General features: G+C 36.6%; 1 long non-coding RNA gene across 1 annotated transcript; it reads right to left on the bottom strand.

The window, feature by feature from the left end:
* Positions 1-3,379: 3,379 nt before the first annotated feature.
* LOC140165972 (uncharacterized) lies at positions 3,380-18,833 on the bottom strand. Its single transcript, XR_011860795.1, has 2 exons — positions 18,567-18,833; positions 3,380-7,575 (listed from the first exon to the last, which is right to left on the bottom strand). It is a non-coding gene; the product is annotated as an uncharacterized lncRNA (long non-coding RNA).
* Positions 18,834-19,977: the final 1,144 nt, after the last annotated feature.

Below are 19,977 nucleotides of genomic sequence, written 5' to 3'. Positions count from 1 at the left end.
GCTCTAAATGGCGACTGTACCCGCCAAGATTCATGCCCATCCGACAGTTTTTACTAAGTTGACCTCAGATGACCCCTGGTGACCCCAAAATGACCTTCCAAAAAATTTGACTCAAAATGTTGACTGTACCCACCAAGTTTCATACCCATATGACAGTTTTTACGAATTAGACCTCAGATGACCCCAAAATGACCTTTTAATAATTTGACTCCAAATGTTGACTGTACCCACAAAGTGTCATGCCCATACAATTGTTACTAATTTGACCTCAGATGACCCATGGTGACCCTGAAAAAACCAACCAAAAATTTGACTCTAAATGTTGACTGCACCCACCAAGTTTCATGCCCATACGACAGTTTTTACTAATTTGACCATAAACGACCCTGGTGACCCCGAAATGGCCTTCTTAAAATTTGGCTCTAAATGTTGACTGCACCCACCAAGTTTCATGCCCATACGACATTTTTAACTAATTTGACCTCAAATGACCCCTGGTGACCCCGAAATGACCTTCCCAAAATTTGGCTCTAAATGTTGACTGCACCCACCAAGTTTCATGCCCATACGACAGTTTTTACTAATTTGACCTCAAATGACCCTTGGTGACCCTGAAATGACCTTCCCAAAATTTGGCTCTAAATGTTGACTGCACCCACCAAGTTTCATGCCCATACGACAGTTTTTACTAATTTGACCTCAGATGACGACCCCTGGTGACCCTGAAATAACCTTCCAAATATTTGACTCCAAATCAGCGTTGAAATAGGGCCGGCTGTAACTTTTGGCCTGGCGGTAACTTTTCTGACTGGCATCTAGTTGCCGGCCCGGCTGGCCGGTAACTTTTTAAGGTCAAGCCCGGCTGGCCTGTAACTTTTTGAGGCATATTTCGAACACTGCTCCAAATGTTGACTGTATCCACCAAATTTCATGTCCATCCGGCAGTTTTTACTAATTTGACCTCTGGTGACCCCGAAATGACCTTCACAAAAATTGGCTATAAATGTTGATTGTACCCACCAAGTTTCATACCCATACGATAGTTTTTACTAATTTGACCTCAGATGACCCCTCGCGACCCCGAATTGACCCTCCAAAAATTTGACTCCAAATGTTGACTGTACCCACCCCAGTTTCATGCCCTTACGAATTGTTACTAATTTCCGAAAGCAATCGGGTCAAATTATTATTTTTTTTGGTAACTTTTTCTGATATTGGGGAATATTTTTTAAAGTGATTTCCCCCCCCACCCCCCCCCCCCCCCCCCCTGGCTGTCATTGATTGCTTGACATTCCTTTTGATTTCTCTCAAAAACTTAGCTCATGATTAATATTGCACAGCCTAGAGTAAAACATTAAACTTTGCAACTTTCAATCAACATGATCAATGATTTCTGAAACCACTAATTTCAGTCACATTTGAATTCAATAATTATGTACATTTCAACTTTTCTATTTCTGCCACCCCCCTTATGAATTATTCATTCATAACTGTGATGACCTTGGGATCGTCCAATCAGAATCAACATGATCAATCAATGCGCCGTAAGGTCATGACCTTTGTGTGGTGAAACCAAAATAAACAGTCAAAAATGGCGAGATTGGTCGGCACAGTCGATGTAACATCGATCAAATAAACCGTGGTCTTGAATTTCTTAAGAAGTCCTGGCCTAAAAAACTATGTTGTTTTGCAGGAGAAAACATATTAATCTTTGATATTCTGAAGTATAAAATTGTTGGGCAAAGTGGAACATCATTTATTTAGACTGTTTTTGCTATGGAAAAATACGAAAAATTTTCAATTTTGCGAAGAGGGTAAATCAAATTGAAAATATAATTTCTCCTCAGAATCATGTCCACAATATGGTTTAATTGACTGTTTCTAACAATTAAATCTACAAAGAGAGTGATGAAATACGAAGAGCTTGCATGACTTTCGGTCCGTGTTCAGATAACAGGTGCACTTGACTTGCCAAAGAAAAATAGTGCAATCCGTCTATTTCTGTAATCTTCTCACAACTTAAATTATACAGACCAAAATAATCTCTAGCACACACAGGGAACCAAGCAAAGGGATTGAAATTGCTCGTTTCTCATGACAATTTCTGACTTTTCTTTCATAAAATAACTACTTTCCCCACCTCATTTCAACCCAATATGGAGTGCAATCGATTGAAAAATAACTTATAGAAAGTTAGAACTCAATTTTAAAAGCACATATCGCACACAGAAATAACCTTAGCATAAAAAAGCACCATCGGAAGTGGCCGAAAAATGAAGCAAAATACATCGTCCACTTAGCGCGATCACAATGGCTCCGTCAAGCAAGCTTGGAGCCAATAAAAACAAGCCTGATATTCAGAATTATGAATAGGGGACCTTCTGGGTGGCGGGTTTTCTGAATAGTGAACCAAGTCTGAATGGTATTTTACAAGTCAACTGTTGCATTCCTGTACGTTATTAAGGAATCGGATAGCAACGTTTGCACATTATTTTTTGTAAGACATGAGAGCACATCAGACACATCAAATTGCATTCTGAATACGAGGAATGTCCTGTAATATTGATTTTTTTTTTAATTCACGATATACAGACAAATTTTATGGCAAATTATTCAAAAGTGACATTTTTGAATTTAACAGTCCTAAAAGTAAACTTTATAAATCGAATGATATAAAGTGTATGTAGCTGGAAGGAAAAGCTGTTCATCATTTGAGAATTTTGACCTTTCGTATTGAAGATATATACATCCCCACAAGCACTTTTAAAATGTATATCTTCAAAACGGAAGGTCAGAATTTTCAAAGGATGGACACATTGGACAGCTTTTCCTCCCAGCTACATACACTTTAAGTACATCATTAGATTTTTAAAGTTTACTTTGAGAACTGTTAAATTAAAAAATATCACTTTTGAATAATTTCTGGAGCACAATGTAATGCTAGTAAATCAATAATAAAAGTCAAAATTTTGTATCATTGTATGTATCACTAATTTTAAAAAAAATCTTAATTACTTGATATCAGGACATTCTATATTCAGAATGCAATTTGATTGTGTCTGATGTGCTCACAATGTCCCACAAAAAATACTGGGCAAACTTTGCTATCCTTTGCTAACTAATATCAGCCCTGATTTTTCCCAGCTTATTTTCAGCCCTGCTTTTTTGGGCAGACTCCAGACTTTCGTTTCACCACTAGAGTTTCCTTAATGCGTCAAATAGCATACGGTACTGTACTCGCCCATACACAACTCGCCCTAATCTTACCCCAACCCAATCACCACACTACCTTCCCACTTGGTTTTGGAAGGTACTGTTAACCATTTTGCCATGTAGAAATCACAATGTAATGCTAGTAAATCAATAATACAAGTCAAAATTTGAAAGCATTTCTTCACTTTAATAATATAAAAACACAAGGAAAATAAGTTGACAGGCAAGCATATTGCTGGTCCCTGAAATTGACAAATTGCAAATTACACAAAATTTGACAAATTGCAAATTAAACAATATTAACAAAATCAGAAACAGATCACCTGCTTCGGACGTTACAATCACTAACTTGATGTTAAGATTGTTTAATTTCTGGAGCACCTCAACAGTATTGTCAAATTCAACTTATGTCTACATGACTAAAGTACCGTATTAACTCCAATACTGATCAATACTGCCATCTAAGTAAGAAAAGACGACAATTAAATCCATGCCTGTTTCGGAGGTTACATCGCGTTTCGGAGGTTGCATAAGTTTACAACAATGTAGACGGTATTTAAATCTAAGTGATGTGACATGTGATACGGTACTACATTTGAATATGTTCAGGGGTGGATTCTGTTATTTTATCACTAAATGAGCTATTTCTGAGAATACTGTAAATCATTTAGCTTTAAACTTCTTACAAATTCTCAAGGGAGCTACAGTATGTAGGATCACAAACATGATATTGCTACCAAAAAGTTCAAATACCCCCACAGATCTAGTACTAAGTACTAGTAACTGAAGAAATGAAACTTAATACGACATAATTTAGCTCCTTATGAAAGGCTATCAATTGTTAAACGGAAAATGTAACCTCCAAAACAACAAACGGCTGAATTCCAGAAAGGGAATGGAAGCAACTTAAAATAATAAGCCTTTTTGAAATATGCTGGGCACAAAAGGAGAGGGCATACTTTGATTTGGGTAACCTTTTGTCACTGTCAGCTGAGAAGCATACAAAACATTACCCAAACCAAAGTACCGTACGCACTCTCCTGTTGTGCCCACCATACTTTAAAAAGGCTAATGGCAATTAAAGTTGAACATTAATTTTAACTTTTAATTGCAGCATAACAAGAACAAGGCATTAAATGTAAGAAAAGCAAATAGTAGGCTTTTAAAATAGTGTACTGTGAAAGTGACAATTTTCACGCGTTACGGGCTATTCGAGTTGAATTCATACACCCCCATGGAAGACAAGACGTTAGGGCAGTGTCCGAAATAAGGAAAATATGGAGGTTGTCCTGAGGACAACTGAAGCTTAAATTCTGCTTGTCCTCCAAGCATTCTGGTTGTCCCCAAAAGGTGTCATATTTTTGGAGGTAAAATATAGTGGTTGTCCAGGGGATAAGTACATAGCTCAATTTGGTTATCCCCAGTGATTTTTGGACAAGCAGACAAGAGGATAAGTGCTTATTTCGAACACTGCGTTAGGGTGTAGATTTCAAATGGAGTTACCCATTCAGGTTACATGGTTTGAAATTCATACTCCCTGTGTAGACTAAGGTCATGTCTTCCTTAGGGGGTGTATGGATTTCAACTGGAGCCCAAATTGCCACGCCTTTGCCGAATTCTAACTAATTCGCTGTTTTTAAATTCAAGAATTTTATGTACATAAAAGAACATAATGCACGCATTGCTTTTATCATTCTTGGGATATCGTAATATTCTCAAAATACACATTGTCAAATAATTAGAACAGAAACACACAAATCATCCAAAGTTACCACACAAATCAAGTCAATATTCAAATACAAAATTACCATACATGAGCAGTGTACAATGCTATCAAACCAACATATTACAACAAATACATTACATGTTCCACCCCATTATAATCATATTACCCTTTTCTAAAATGCCATCTAAAATGTCCTTTTTCTTAGCGTTTGGTCTAATAGTGAATTAATTTAAATTTACCGAAAGTTGGGATAACATTTTGAAATTTGGGGAAACTAATCCATATCCTTAAAATTGATCTGACCCGTGGCCAAATAGACAAGCCATTCTGCAGGCCGCGGAATCAAATATTTATGGGAGCTCGTCCAGGGAATATTCTACATTTTTTTTGTTGCTCTTTTGAGCCATTTTTTGTGTGCTCTTTTTTTTGCTGAAATATCAGCATCCAAACATTTTCAGAAACTGGAAAAATATAATAAAAGTAAAACAAAATCATCTGTTGCATTGCAACAATTCAAGTATTAATTTCAGTCAGCATCCAATTCCAGAAATGTAAAAAAAAATCCTGTATTGTGTAAAATTTGCAAGAACACATTTTTGTGGGTGACGTATACAATGTGCATTGATCATTTAAAATGGTGGAGCAGGTTTTTTTCCACAATTTCAGTTGATTGTTGTGCAATGACCTATGTAAGCATGCAATATAAATTGACTGCTCAGTGCCAGAAGTGGGCAAGTGCATTAGCTGCCATGTGTAGATGGGTTATGGGTACAACATATTATCAAATGTTCAAAATGCAGCTATTGCACTTACCCACTTCTGGCACCGAGCAATCGAAATGTTACAAATTTAAGAGAAACCTCTATGCAAGTATTAGTTATGGTACATTAATTGTAACAATTAAAGTAGTATTGATTTTGAATTGTAAATTACATACTATGTCCATGATTAGTGATTACACTGTGATTTAGGCTTATTCCGACAGCCGATTTGGGTAAAATTTCACCCTTTTGAGACCAAGAGAATCATATGGCATACTCCCTACAAATATAATCAACAATTCAAAAGATCAAAATGCAATCAACAATTTGGTCAAGAGTACATAATCACATCCACGTACATAAACTTCTATTTTTGCATAACTCAATTTCCATTATTTTCAACATCTGTTTTTTGAAACAAATCTCATAATGAATAGATTCGAATCAAATGAAAAGTAGCATTTTGTTTGCCTAATCATCTTCTTTCCACACCATTTTTTGAGGAAAACTAAATTGCTAAATTTCACTCTGAATTATAATGAATCTTATAACAAAATGATCCTTGTTTAGGTGTAGGCTTTTGTTACAATTATCCTACTGGTATTTGACTGAATACATGGTGTATACAGGCCTCAAATTCGGCAAGAATTGATTCTTGCAACAAATGAAATTGAGCCCTTGGAGTATGAAACTAAAGTACTGTACAGTTCGTTCTTAACAAATAGTAATAACATTTTTACGAGTTCAAACTTTTGAACCAGTCTTTACTGGCTGTTTTAAATACAGTCATGTAGTTCTGCTGATTATATTCATGAACATGATCACCAAAAATAATATGAATGTTTAATGTTGGTATTGCAGAATGCAGCTATACAGTTTTCTTTCTTCTGTTAAAAAGTGCTTTACAAATCTGTGTAGTAGTAGTAGTAGTAGTAGTAGTTCTGAATTGCTGGAAATGTTTTCAGATGTATGTAAACAGTAGAGGATCCATCATCCAGTCTAGGGCAATGGGCTCCTCCAAAGCAATACAAAAGAGAGATTTAACTACGCTGACTGTAATAATCAGCAAAGAGAACAGGTCATTTTTGTGCACATTTCGGCGATCCTGTTCTCTAATTTTCCACAGGTAAGTCCTTCAGATAGTAAGTAGTAATAGGCAACCTACAGAAGTCTGTGAAAATGAAGGTTTTGCGGACTTTCGCCATGATGAATATTTTCAAGAATGTTTCCCAACTAAGCAATACACCCAGGAATGTTTAACTAAACAACATACCCAGACTTCAGGCAACATAATTAGTGCCCATATTGCAAAAGATGACAAAAAATGAAGGATTACTAAAAGGCTTTTTGGTGTGTTTAATAAATGCACACCATTTTGTTCCAAAGAGGCTCAGAATGACTTCCAACAGGTATTTTGTTACAAACTTACATGTCATTACTCATTCTGTGCCAACATGTAAAGCTACGTTCATTAGGATATTACGCCTAATGATTTGTCCTAATGATACCCTTTGCTGGCTGGATGTGCTACTGAATTTAATAGTAGCCCTGTTGTCCCCCACCATAGCCGCCGCCTTGCCCACCACCATAGCCGCCTTGACCCCCACCATAGCCCCCTTGGGACTGAAGAGGTCTGACCCAAGTTGCTGCTGGGCCTTTCTGTGTAATCTCAAACTGATATTCCACTTCATCATTTTCATTAAGAGTCCGACGACCATGCCCTTGTGACTCGATCTTGGTGTGGTGTACAAAGATGTCGCGGCCACCATCGGTTGATGCTATCATGCCAAAGCCTTTCTGCTCATTGAACCACTTCACCTGCCCTGTGTAAGTCTGTTGACCAGCCATTTCTGTTATGAAGAACTCTTGTGTTTCCTGAGCAAAAAGTATTAAATCAAAAAAATGAAAAATTAACGGGTGAATTGAGTTTGAAGCATTGTGATGACATTAATAGATGATGCTGGGACTTAACCTGTTGATGGATTAATCACTATTAGTCTTTTGCTCAACCTTTATCATTATCATCCATTCTTGACTTTTTTTTTTTTTTACGTCAGATGGGTATTTCAATCCACTCTTTATCATGACGATGTCACAGAGCCAAAACTTATCAATCATTAGATCTGACCACTACCATAGAGTGCAAAATCGCATAATAGAATTCTCATTATGTCAAATTAAAATGGTACATAATCCATCTCAATACCTTGCTGGGTTATGAAGTTACAGGAACAATAAATAATATCTCGATGGATAGACTTCCCAATTCACCCTGAACCAAGGCAGCTAAGCTAGTGCCGTGTGTCATAATCCCTCCGGTTTTTGAGACACTGTCGAACCACATGATCAGAAGAAATCGCCAAGCGCCGAAAAAAACAATGGCGGCTGGTGGCAAGAATTCTCGTACCATATACGTCGACGAAGTTCACTTTTCAAAGGGCGAACTGTAGTGTTGTTACGACAACATAACGACTGGTAGTGGTAAGAAAGTCTACCAAATGACCTCAAAAGGTCAAGTCACCTGTGAAAATTAAAATGGCCAAATTGCGACAAGAACGGTCACCATTGAATTGCGAGTGAAAATACAGCTTATTTAGCAGCATGTCAACATGGTGTCATCAGATCAGTTTAAATATTTTCTTTAAAACATATTGGAATAAACACCACAGCTGAGCTAGCTATATGTGACATGATCAAGGGGAATGAGTCACATGTCGGCCCTGGTCAAAAATGAGTTTTACACATGTTTCTAAAGAGGACATTCAGAGCTTTCAGAAACTGAAAACCCCATGTTGATACGTCTTTTCTTTGTGAAGTTACGTCGATTTATCAATCGCTGAAAACAATATAAAACAAAAGAATTTTAACACTTTCTTTGCCAATATCTCAAAATCAATATTAGCGACATCCGACTCATTTCCCTTGATCGTGTCACATATGTACAATGTACATAAGGGAGACTGGCTCTTTTAAAATAAATAACATGTCGTCTGGACTTTCTCAAAGTGCATGTAACTTTATATACCTAATGCCTGTGCTTCTATCATTTTGTATTATTCAGCCCATTTTGAGTAAACTAGAGCGGTTACCGCACCCCCGGACTGCACCACAGCTGAACCATGGGGCCTTGGCAGTATATTTTGGTATAAGTTAACATACATTCTTGGTATATCAAGATAGGAAAAGGACCCAAAATTGGTAAAATGAACAGATTACATTATCATGTATATCCTAATCAGGGTTCCCGTTAAGGTTTAAAAAATGTGCGTCCATGTCATGCGTGTGTGACGCAAGTTTGCTGACAAGGTTGCAAAAACTTGCATCCAGACAGATTTTTGTGCGTCCATCTGAAATTCACGATTCAATCATACCGGGAAACGCTGCGGTGCCCGTGGAATGCCATGATCAGAACGGCAACCTCTTGTTGCTACACAGGTACCCCGGGTCTACACCTCATCAAATGTTGATTGTTAAAATAAAATAAAACTAAAAGTGCATTTTCAATCATACTGGGAAACGCTGCGGCGCCCGTGGAATGCCATGATCAGAACGGCAACCTCTTGTTGCTACACAGGTACCCCGGGTCTACACCTCATCAAATGTTGATTGTTAAAATAAAATAAAACTAAAAGTGCATTTTCGCTGTGATATTCCTCATTTCTGTGTCAGCTTGGGTCCGAAACGTGGTCAGAAACAGCTGCAAAAACATGCACAAAAATCGGTCAATTTTCAGCAAATTCTTGTACTTGTACTTCCGCATGCCAATACTTTAATTAATGTGTTGTTGATGTTAAGCTTAAAGGTCCGTAACCCGATCGACAGCATCATCCCCCCGATTTTGTTCATTGTTGATGAGGTTTTGGTATCACATAATAGATACTATTTTTCTCATTACTATCCTGAAATTTGACGCTCCAAGTCGATGTATTTCCGGAGAAATCATGAATCACAGCGGTTTTTACAGGTATACCAGTTTGTAAACAATGGTAAATACTTTGGAATTCTGGGAGGGAATTATGATCGAAATATCATTCACGCAAGACGGTGCGCTGTATATAGTTATGAAAACGGCATCGGTAAGCGTGGTGTGCTAAATAGCTCAATTGACTAGCGTTTGTTTTTTACCGAGAGGTACCGGTTCAAAACCCGGTCTCGGAAGGGTTTTTTTCCTCTCCATTTTACCCAAACTTTTTTTATATTCATTTGAAATGTACATATTGCATGGGGAAATATATTTTGTTTCCTTTTTTCTGAAACGGTACGAAAAAAAAAACATTTTCCGTTCAATACGGGCCGGGCATTGTACAGCATTCGTCATTGCCTGCCCAGAATGCAATTCACGTATGGTCGTGTGTCTTATGGTGGGACCCCAAAATACCTGGTGACGTTACATTTTTCTCTCATTTTTCTGATTTAACCTGTTGTCACAGGGCTATTCTTGGTCCAATTGCATCAAGTTTGGGCTCATTATACAGCCTGATTATTCTAATTTTCAAATATGTTTCTCAATTTGGAATGCCAATTTGTTTAATTAGTGAAAAATACCAAAATGTTAACGAAGATAAACCTGGTGGATAAGCGGTGGAGGATAAGCGGTGGAGGAGTATGTGCATTCTTTATGGGAGACATGGCATCTTTTTGAATTTTGAATTATATCATTGCCAAATAGTGTGCTATACTTGCAAATCATACCTCAAATGAAAGCTTGATCATTCATTATTCTTATTCAGCTATTAATTTGATCTAATTGTGTTTACAAGTATTCACTGAGAGCCGCAAGTCACAAGAACCTCATTTTTCCTATTCACTTACACACAAATGTCAAGATTTTCAGTCACAACATGCGTTTTGGCTTTCAATTGTTGTATCTTGAGAATTATACCCCTAAGATAGGAAATGTATACATTTTTGGAAAGCCTATTACCCCAGGAATCCAAATATGCAGTTAAAATAAATGTAGGATACACTCTAAAGAAAATATTTTCAAAAATGTAATCAACATTTTGTGTGTGAAGTTACGTATATTTTCACACCCTGTATCACCACTTTGGTCATTCATAACATACCAAAAGTATAAATTTTATTCAAGCCCATAGTGTTGCCTGCCATAAAATTAGATTACATTTGATGTATTCCATATCAATAGTAAATGCAATAAATTATGAATTTACTAGTAAAATTAATTTTTTTCATGATATCACCCTATATATTTTCTTACGCACCCTGTATACCAACTTCATTTTTGCATAGCTGGATTCCTTGGAACATAAGCTTTCCAAAAATGTATAGTTTTGTTGGTGTGAGATGTATAGTTTTAGACATGTAACAATTTTAGTGAAAAGGAGGACAAATTATCAAAATTAGTGCTTGTAACGCAAATATGCCCCACCATATGACACATGACCGTATACCAAGGTATTGGATTGCAAATTTGGCTATTTATTCACATTTACGCTGAAAATGCTCTCGTTTTTTCACAAAGCAGCATAAAGGAGGCGATATTTGATATTATTATGTAATTTTAAAGACAATCCATATCCAAAACCAATAGGGTTACCCCCCTTTAAACACGCGCTGCCACAAATAATACAAAAAAGGTTATCATTTGGGTTTTGTCTTTAAAATTGCTTTTATTCATCGTAACAATAAATACTAATAAAGGAAGCTTAGATTATTTATGAGAAAATAAACTTAAAACATTAAAAATTAATATTGTCAGGTTGTAATTAATTTAATTAAATAAACATTAACCGCACGTTAGCTGCACATCGTCAGTCCAGCATGCTTGTAATCAAAGTGTCAGTTTCATAAATTGGGACTTCCCCATCAAACAGCGATCGTTACGGAAAGCATGCAAAAAGTGCACGATTTCCTGGCGTTGCATTTACAAATATTGCAGAATTTACTTCAATTCTTAGCAGGTGAGTCAAAATGTTGGGGCTTTTATTATCTTAAAATATATAAAAGAATAAAAATTTCTTATTTTTATCATCAATTAATGATTAAATTTTGAAGTTTTGTCTGCGTCCACATGCATGTGACATGGACGCAAAATACTTGATTAGCCATGTGAAACTTGCGTCCAAATTTGTAAAATACGCGTCTAGACGCAATGATGCACACTAAGGCTAATAGAACTCGATTGTTAGTTTCCTATTGACCGCCCGCATCACTTTTTCAATTGAAACTCTCAAAATGTCTGACATCCCCTGCTGATCATAATCAGCAGTTTTTCTTAGTTGTAGGGGTAGAGGATGTAGTAAATAATGGAAATTTAAGGATTACCTCATGTTTCTAGTGATTACAAAAAGTGCAAATTTCTTTTCATTTTAATGAAAGCAAATTCAAATCTTTTTTCAATCTGTTGCAAAATGTCTGTAAAGATGATCTAAGCATTAATACCGGTTTTGAGATGGTCTTTCATCAACAATAGGCCGTATAAAATTAATGTTTTGGTTCTCGTCCAGAGGATTTTCATGAATTGATGAGGAGGGTGGTGTTTTTTTTTGTTTGTTTTTTTTTTATTTAAAATTAGCATTGTCAGTAGTTTTCGGTCTTCTCCAACAGTGCTCGAGGAAAAGATGAGGCCCTTTTTTTTTTTTTTCAAATGTGAGATTCTGAGGATAAACCCCTAGAGTACCACAAAAGACTTGGAAGTGATGCTTGTTCTCTAATAAACTTATTTATATGTATGAAGATTTCATAAATCATTCCAAAGTCTAAAAAATTGAAAAATCTAAAAAAAAAAAATCTGACAAATCCCAGAAATTGAGGAGGGAGGGACGAGAACCAAAATATTAATTTTACACGGCCATATATACTTTGGTACTGGTGGGGAACCTAAATTTGGAGAAAGCTGTTCCTAAAATCATTGATTTTGTTGACATAATGGATAATGAAAAGAGACCGAATAATGAATAATGAAATAGCGACCTCGTCCTTTTTTTCAAACATCCAATCGGAAACTAATAATCGAGTTCCATTGGCCTAACGGGAAGCCTGTGATCCTAATGCAACCATTATTATAGGCCTGCTAAGAATACGCGATTTTGGAGGCCAAAAAACGCACCCGATTCTCCAAAAAAGCGCAAAAATCCATGATTTCCGCCAAAACGCAAAATCTAAAAAAAAGTCCCTGGACCTAACATCAAGTGCTACCATCATTAAAAAAAATTAGAAAATAAATAAAAAAATAAATAAAAAATTGTGTTTTTTAACAAATATTTTGCGGATTTAGAGAGTCCCTTGACCTAGAGTGAAGTACTGCAATCATTTGTGGTTGATTTTAAAATTTTTTAGAAAAAAGTTGCCAAAAAATTACAAGTTTGTATCCAAATGGGACAGATTTGTAACTTGTGTTCACTGCATAAGTGCACAGTCTATTGAAGATATAAAAATGCATTGGTTTTGTACACAAGTCTACATCTTAGATAGATTTTGAAGTGAACACAAGTTACAAATTAGTCCCATTTGGATACAAACTTGTAATTTTTTTGGAACTTTTTTCCAATTTTTTTTTTTTTCCAATTTTTTTTTAAATGATGGTAGCACTTGATGTTAGGTCCAGGGACTCTCCAAATCTGTGAAAAAAAATTAAAAATGTCAAAAAATGCAATTGGAGCCAAAATACGCAAATTGCGGCGCAAATAACGCAATTGCATATTCTTAGCAGCCGTACATTATTATGTTCTGATGAATCCAAGTGTGTGAAAATCCAGACATAATAATGATAAAATTGGATGCCCAATATTTATTGGTCTCGCTATGCTTTTAAAATATTGGGTAAAAGATAAGAATGGCACTGCATTTCGTTAAAAGTATGCAGAGAGTACGCGGATTTCGAGGCCCTGCCCTTAAGACTGGGTCAATATTCTCATTGTGTGTCCTTTTCATACCTCAAAATCCCAAGAAGATATGACCCCCCGGGTGGTGTCAAATAAAAGAGAAAAAAGTACAGAATATAATCAAAATTGAAATTAGTTCCCCCACCGGTCATGACTCTGGTCAAAATTCCTATTTTGGGATGTTGTCATGTTGTGTCTATACCGATTACCGGTATCTCAAAATTCCAAGATGGTACGACCCCCCCGGCCGGGTGACAGTGGTGTATACTATAAGCCCTTTCGCAATTTCAGATCATGGTGCATCATGGGTACATACATCGAATGTATGGAGCCGGTATATAAAGGATTGTGAAAAGCCGTAACTCACACATACGATGGGTGTATATCATGGGTAATTAATATTTGCCGATAAGCTTGGAGATAAACACGATGAGGCTACTGTACATTTTCAATGGGGTGAACTTTGACGTTTGCATAAAAATGTTTTGAAGGCCTACTGGAATTTCGCTGAGTTTGGTCTTCATTCTGGGTTCGATTTAGAGGGGTTTTACATGCACAAATGCATGTAACTTTGGCTCTGTGCATGTAGAATTTTGCCTGTGCATGCAAAATTGTGTGTTATTTGGCCCATTTTGAGGAAAAAATCAGAGTTGTGCATGTAAATTTTATTTTCTAAATCGAACCCCGTCTTCATTCCTTCACAATATTTGTATTTCACAGGAAATATTAACATATGTAGGAATGAATAAAAAATGTTTTACAAAAATATGTTTTTGAGTTCGCCGCCATTGCAAACGCACTGCAGCCTCCTTGTGTTTATCTCTCGTCGAAGAACTGTGTGACGATGTCTGAGCATGTGCAGTTGCACTTGCAATATTCCGAAATTGCGAAAGGGCTTATTTATACCACAATACTGCCGAAGCCCCATGGATGGTTCAGCTAGCACAAGCAAACTTCTGTACAAATTCAACTTATGCAAATGAATCAACCACAGCTCATTATAACCCAATGACATCACCAGCTCAAATTACATCCCATTGAAATACATGTAACTGATGTAAGTGGAACCAACATTACTCAAATTTCAAGTGCTTTTTGTAAAAAATTACAAGTTTTTCTGAGGTTTTCAAAGTTTTTCTACGGAAGTTTAATGTTTATTCAAGCTACTTGTGTAGGAAGTACAAGTGGAGACAGTCAAATGTTGATGGACAAAAGTAATATGCATGAGCATTTTCATAGTCCAGAACAAATTTTCTTGAAAATCCATGCACCTGATTGGTCAGTTCAGTGCATGGGGTTGTAATGTGAGCAGCTCTGTGTGTACTGTTGGTTGGTGGTTTCCCAACTGTGCAATTGATCCTCATGGGGGCGCAACACTAATTCGGCGTCCCATAGGATAACGTGTGAATTCGGCCTACTTCAAGCGCCATTCCTGGCGTCCCTGCAATACTTGGCAAAATAAATTTGGTATCAAATTAAAGCTCTGTTTCTCTAGATTCCAAAACTTTTGTCGGCATATATCGATGACCATTGACTTTTTTCGCTATTTTGCGGTGCAAAAAAAATAGCTAAAAATATACTAAACTCACCACTCACATTTCAAAATCGGGTTTTCTCTTAATCCGCCACAGAGAATTGCTTTTGAGATCAATTGTCCAGTTTTTTTCTGCATGTTATCATTAAAGACACTTGTCGAATTCATATGAGCCAATATTGAGTGATTTAAAGTGAACATGTCGGTAGATATGGTCGCTACAATCTCATATTCACTATGGACTATATTAGCCGAATTTCGTTGTTACATAAAATGCGGAGAGATTTAGTGTTGCGCCCTCTCATGGTGGTGGTACCTGGTGTGTTCTCTGAATTATTTGTACAGTGCCAATGCAATGGTGGAAGTTTGATTGTGGCTAGCCTATATGGTGCGGTAACCGCTCTAGTTTAATGGAATGTTTCAATATCATTCAATATGGATTATGGCTTACTTTCATCACAACAATAAGCCCGTTCGCAATTCCAGATCATGGTGCATTATGGGGGCAATATTTGCCAATTTGAATTGGAGATAAACACAATTAACTTTGACGTTTGCATAAAACATTGTATAAAAAATTTCGCTGACAGTTTGGTCTTCATTCCTTCACAATATTTGTATTTCACAGGAAATATTTATGTAGGAATGAAATTATGAATAAAAAATGTTTTACAAATTCAGATGTTTTTGAAGTAAAACTAAGTGCAAAGTCAAGACAAGTTTGCCGCCATTGGAAACGCACTGCAGCTTCCTCGTGTTTATCAACAACAAAAAATAGGCAAATACTACTGATAATGCATCATGATTCTGGAATTGCAAAAGGGCTTATTTTAGAAAATTCGAAAAGTAGCAAAAAGAAAATATTTGAAAATCGGTGAAGTAAGGCAATATCGTTTTTCAGAAATGGGTCACTCCATATCAAATCAAGGAGGCGCCCCACCTGACCCCCTCAGATTTGCTTTATATTTTAGTCATATGTTGTACCTGTAAAAATATTTAAAACCTGCAAATTTGAGGTCTGTAGCTCTTACGGATTTTCTGTGGCAGGCATTTAAAGTTGGAGTAGGGAGGTCTAAATTTGGACCCAAAAGATACCCCTTAAATAAATTTCATCTTTGGGAGTCTGTGCCTTCTTTATAAAAAGAAAAGAGGTCTGAAACTTTGCATACACACTAACTGCATGCCCAATTTGTCAAAAAATAAAAAATAAAAAATTCTGTAATTTTGCGTTGTGTCACCGGGTCATTAAATATGCAAGAAAAAATGTAATGTTTTGTAAACTGGCAAGTTTAGCCCCTCTAGATTCACATTTTTTGTCAGATTAATTATTTTTGTTTTCACCGATGCTATATATAGGATAAATACAATGCATACCCACAAAATTGGGGTCACAACTCATTTACATTTCGAACAGCGCCCTCACGAAGATGAAATTTATTGCAAATTCAACATTTTCAGGGGGCCCAAAGTCGATGTGGTCCACCTTCAAAATTTATAAAACATCACTTTTATATAACTACTAGTCTTTAATTACAACTTTGCTAAGTCCCAGTAATTGTATAGGTTGACTTCATATAAAATGACAAGCCCAAAGTTGACCATTTTCTTATGATTGCATGTAGTGCAAATGTGCCGAATTCGGAAGGCTTGAAAGTCAAATTGGCCACAATATTAAAAATAAATGATTAGATGAGCAGTTATTGGCCCTATTTACTTGTATTTCCATTTCGTTTTCAATACATACAGATTTTCTATGGTAGCCATTTAAAGTTGGATTGCAGCGCCCTCACAAAGATGTTTTGTAAACTGGCAAGTTTAGCCCCCCTAAATTCACATTTTTTGTCAGATTAATTATTTTTTGTTGTCACCGATGCTATATATAGGATAAATACAATGCATACCCAAAAAATTGGGGTCACAACTCATTTACATTTCGAACAGCGCCCTCACGAAGATGAAATTTATTGCAAATTCAACATTTTCATGGGGCCCAAAGTCGATGTTTATAAAACATCACTTTTATATGACTACTAGTCTTAAATTGCAACTTTGCTCAATCCCATTAATTTTATAGATTGACTTCATATAAAACGACAAGCCTAAAGTTGACCGTTTTCTTATGATTGCATGTACTGCAAATGTGCGAATCGGAAGGTTTAAAAGTCAAAATGGCCACAATATTGAAAATAAATGACTAGATGCATAGTTATTGGCCCTATTTACTTTTATTTCCATTTTATTTTCAATATTGGGGTCAATTTGACTTTCAACCTTCCGAATTCGCACATTTGCACCCTTTTGCACTACATGCAATCATAAGAAAATGGTCAACTTGGGCTTGTCATTTTATATGAAGTCAACCTATACAATTACTGGGACTTAGCAAAGTTGTAATTTAAGACTTTTTTTTTTTTTTGTAGTTATACAAAAGTGATGTTTTATAAACTTTGAAGGTGGACCACATCGACTTTGGGCCCCCTGAAAATGTTGAATGTGCAATAAATTCCATCTTCGTGAGGGCGCTGTTCGAAATGTAAATGAGTTGTGACCCCAATTTTTGGGTATGCATTGTATTTATCCTATATATAGCATCGGTGACAACAAAAAATAATTAATCTGACAAAAATGTGAATTTAGGGGCTAAACTTGCCAGTTTACAAAACATTACATTTTTTCTTGCATATTTAATGAGCCCGTGACACAACGCATAATTACAGAATTTTTTATTTTTTTATTTTTTGACAAATTGGGCATGCAGTTAGTGTGTATGCAAAGTTTCAGACCTCTCTTTCTTTTTATAAAGAAGGCACAAACGCCCAAAGATGAAATTGATTTAAAGGGCAACTTTTGGGTCCAAATTTAGACCCCCCTACTCCAACTTTAAATGGCTGCCACAGAAAATCCGTAAGAGCTACGGACCTCAAATTTGCAGGTTGTTAATATTTTTACAGGTACAACATAATGACTAAAATATAAAGCAAATCTGAGGGGGTCAGGTGGGGCGCCTCCTTGATTTGATATGGAGTGACCCAAATAAAGGTCTGCTACAAAACATGTTATTTATTTACTTGGTTAAGTAAATTAAAGTCTAAAGCTAGTATATTGTGGTATGAACAGTGAACACCCTGAACTCTGAATGGGAGATATGGGTAAAATCGTGTCTGTATTCACTGTACATAATGCGCATGTGCGCAGCAGCATGCACGATATTGACACACACATGGCATGCCATGCCTTGGCCATATTAAACCAATGATTGCGATCTACGGCTTTGGCTTTGAGCATCAATATGACACTATATTCCACTGCAATTCCTCACATTTATTTTTCTTAATTTGAAGAACATTATGGTTGCAAGATTAGTACTTTATCTTCTGTATTTCATGAGAAAATACGGTGAGAAATATTTGGTCCCTGATCGATCACGCGTCACGCGACTTTTCCAGAACGTATAAATTTTCAACGCCATGCGAGTTTTTAACACTTACTTTCTGTGATCCAATTAAGTAACAACGGATTTTCCGTTAATAGTTCAACGATGAATACCTTTCTTCTGTATATGTATACCAAATTTCAGCCTCAGAAGTGGCTTTCAATCTGTAAAATTTGAGCAAGATTGAGAGAAGAACAGGAAGCTATTGCAACAAAGGTTAGTATCTCCAGCGGTGGCGGTGGTAATTTAGAAATGGCACTATATTCACGGTGTTTCTACTACCTACGCAATGTAAGCCTACAACACATTTCGCTGGTTTGCGAGTGCAACGATTGGTGAATATACGGTTGGTTCTCGTCCAGAGGAATTTCATCCCGGGATTTTCACGGGGATTTTCATGATGAGGGAGGGAGGTTTTTTTTTCAACAGTGCTCGAGGAAAAGAGGCCCTTTTTTTCTTTTCCAAATGCGAGATTCTGATGGATAAACCCCCTAGAGTAGCCTACCACAAAAACAAGTGTGTTATTTGTGAAAGTGCCCCCCGTGAACTGACCCATGTTCTAAATAAAAGCTAATAAACTTATTTAGGCCCGGGATTTAGGCATGGAGGTATTCAAAACTGAATCTTTAACAAACAAAAATCTGACAAATCCCAGAAATTGAGGAGAGGGGAACCAAAACATTAATTTTTATCATACGGCCCATCATGCTTGAACCATATTTTTGTACCGTACCTTTACAAAAAATGACTTGGGCAATTATCGCAGCAGGCTGACAATATCGGATCTTCAGTCAGTAATGTATAGTAGGCCTAGATACCGGTAAAAATTTTGTTATTTCCCAAAAATACGAAATAATAATATTATAAGCTAATATAGTCGTGAAGGTTTGTGTCCATTTTAAGCCGAAATTGGATCTACATGGGCCTCTATAGTCATCAAGATAACGCATTACTCGTGATGTTCGGGGATGCTCGGAGTGAGAGCATTTGGCTCTCTAAAGTGTGCTGAGGCTTGTGCGTGCGTTGTGCCTGCACGTAGCGCACTACAAATCACAGTGCAGTTCTTAAGTTGCGCTTTTTTAGGCGCAGGCCTCACTCTCCTGATATATATAGGAGAGTTAGTTGACCAGTCACGCTTTACATTAATTGTAAATGCTCTAAACAGCTCTCCTTGAAGGCTCCGACCAGAAGAGCTATTTAACACTCTCCCGCAAATGTTCCAAAATCCTACAGTCCATTCGGCTCCGGGGTCCAATTAGGGTGGGACATGATAGCATCCCGGGGATAGCATTACATATGCCTATGCCCAAAACATTAGTTCTGAAAACAAATTAGGCCTACACTGTAGTAACAAAATTCCTAAATTCATATGGTTACTTCACTTTATACTTGCCCTGGTTCATTGCCCAATGGGCCCAAACTAGCTTAACACAACTCAGACAGTGGGTTATTAGGCGCTTGCTAAA

This window comes from Amphiura filiformis, chromosome 12 (genome assembly GCF_039555335.1).
Source record: "Amphiura filiformis chromosome 12, Afil_fr2py, whole genome shotgun sequence".
Classification (NCBI taxonomy): domain Eukaryota; kingdom Metazoa; phylum Echinodermata; class Ophiuroidea; order Amphilepidida; family Amphiuridae; genus Amphiura; species Amphiura filiformis.
This window is presented reverse-complemented; position numbering and strand designations above follow the sequence as displayed.